Here is a 2,354-nt window from a genome sequence, read left to right as displayed (position 1 = left end):
CAAAACAGAACAAAACGAAACAAGTAGTCTGGTATAGATATCATCAAGATAAATAAAATCATAGATATATACACATCATTAACAAAATAAATAGGGTAATAATATATACAAGTATGCACAGTGCTGAGGGGAGGGGAAGGGGGAAGAGAAGAGAGAGGGAATGGGGGAATGGGGAGGAGAGGAGGGGCAGAGGGAAAGGGAGGGCTCAGTCTGGGAAGGCCTCCTGGAGGAGATGAGCTCTCAGTAGGGCTTTGAAGAGGGGAAGAGAGGTAGTTTGGTGGATACGAGGAGGGAGGGCATTCCAGGACAGCGGTAGGACGTGGGCCAGGGGTTGACGGTGGGACAGGCGTGAATGGGAGACGGTGAGGAGGTGAGTGGCAGAGGAGCAGAGCGTATGGGGTGGGCAGTAGAAAGAGAAAAGGGAGGTGAGGTAGGAAGGGACAAGGTGATGGAGAGCTTTGAAGCTAAGAGTGAGGAGTTTTTGTTTCGTGCGAAGGTTGATAGGAAACCACTGGGGGTTTTTGAGGAAGGGTGTCACATGTCCAGAGTCTTTCTGTAGAAAGATAATCCAGGCAGCGAAATGAAGAATAAACTGGAGAGGGGAGAGACAGGAGCAAGGGAGATGAAAGAGGAGGCTGACACAATAATCCAGTCGGGATATTATGAGAGCTTGTACCAGCACGGTAGTAGGTTGGATGGAGAGGAATGGGCGGATCTTGGCTATATTGTGAAGGTTAGACTGGCAGGTGTTGGTGAAGAATTGGATGTGTGGGGTGAATGAGAGAGCAGGTACATATATAATAATACTTGGCACATAGTAAGCATAATTATAATGGTATTTAAGTGCTTACTTTGTGCCAAGTACTGTTCTAAGCATGGGGGTAGATACTAGGTAATCAGGTTGTCCCACGTGGGGCTCACAGTCTTAATCTGCATTTTACAGATGAGGTAACTGAGGCACAGAGGAATGACTTGCCCAAGTTCACACAGCAAACAAGTGGTGGAGCCGGGATTAGAATCCACGTCCTCTGATTCCCAAGCCCAGGATCTGGCCACTAGGCCATGCTGCTGGGGTAGATACAGTGTAATCAGGTGGTCTGGGGCTATATCTATTAGGCTGCTATATTATGCTCTCCCAAGCGCTTAGTACAGTGCTCTGCACACTGCAAGCACTCAGTGAATATGAATGACTGATGCAGTCTCTGACCAGCATGAGACTCACAAGCTAAAGGAGAGAGAACAGATATTCAATCCTATTTTATAGATGAGGAACTGAAGCCTTGAGGAATTACGTGGTTTTTTAGTGGTATTTGTTAGGCATTGACTATGTGCCAAGCACTGTACTAAGTGCTGGGATAGTTACAAACTAATCAGGTTGGACACAATCCCTGGTCCACATGGGGTTTACAATCTTAATCCCCATGAGGTAACTGAGGCACAGAGAAGTAAAGTGACTTGCTCAAGGTCACACAGCAGACAAGTGACAGAGTCGGTATTAGAACCCAGGTCCTTCTGACTCCCAGGCTTCTACTCTATTCCCTAGGCCACACTGCTTCAATGTGAGTTGCCCCAAGTCATTCAGCAGGCAAGTGCAAAGCAGAGCAGGGATTAGACCTCAGGTCCTCTGACCTCTGCTCTTCCCATTAGGCAATGCTGCTTCTGACAGTTAAAGAAAAGAAAATTCCAACTGGGTCCAAGCCTGTTAAATGGATAATAGTTCCTGTGACTTGTCTCCCCTTATAGATATTTGAGGGTAGGAATTGATACCCTCTTTTAACACACCCTCTAGACATGGCAACTGTGACATGCACCCTATAAACCCTCACAAATGTGCATTAATTGATTCTGCACTGGCTGAGTCTGCTCCAGGAAGGGAGTGGTTTTTGAAGGGATATTCCCTGGGGGTTAATTCTCCTTGAACCTCTCAGGGTCACACCTGGAGAGTTTCCAGTCCTCTACCAGTCTTGATTATGGGAGAGAGAGTCAAGCAGAAGCCTTTCCATTCCATTCCTAGCTTGGGCAGTGGCTAGTGAGTGGAAGGCAATCTGCTACAAGTCAAAACTCACCTGTTCTGGGCAGCAGAAGCATGGGAGAGAGGTTTACTGTGCGGAAGGAGGTAATGGTAAACCGCTTCCATATTTTTACCAAGAAAACTCTATGGTTACACACTACCAGAACGATTACAGATGGAGGTGGGGCATTCCAGGAGAGATGTGACAATGGTGTCTCTATGGGTCGGACACAACTCGGCAGCATGAGACAACAGTTCTCCTTGAACAGAGGTGAATGTACAGAGGCCAATAAACTCCCTGCCCCTAGCCTGATGTTTTCAGAGCATTCATTCATTCATTCAA

General features: G+C 47.0%; 1 non-coding gene across 1 annotated transcript; it reads left to right on the top strand.

The window, feature by feature from the left end:
- Positions 1 to 1,918: 1,918 nt before the first annotated feature.
- On the top strand, positions 1,919 to 2,056 carry LOC114812338. The gene has a single exon (XR_003759994.1). It is a non-coding gene; the product is annotated as a small nucleolar RNA SNORA7 (small nucleolar RNA).
- Positions 2,057 to 2,354: the final 298 nt, after the last annotated feature.

Source organism: Ornithorhynchus anatinus, chromosome 5, assembly GCF_004115215.2.
Source record: "Ornithorhynchus anatinus isolate Pmale09 chromosome 5, mOrnAna1.pri.v4, whole genome shotgun sequence".
NCBI lineage: Eukaryota > Metazoa > Chordata > Mammalia > Monotremata > Ornithorhynchidae > Ornithorhynchus > Ornithorhynchus anatinus.
The sequence above is the reverse complement of the archived record's forward strand: the minus strand, read 5'-3'. Positions and strand labels throughout refer to the sequence as shown.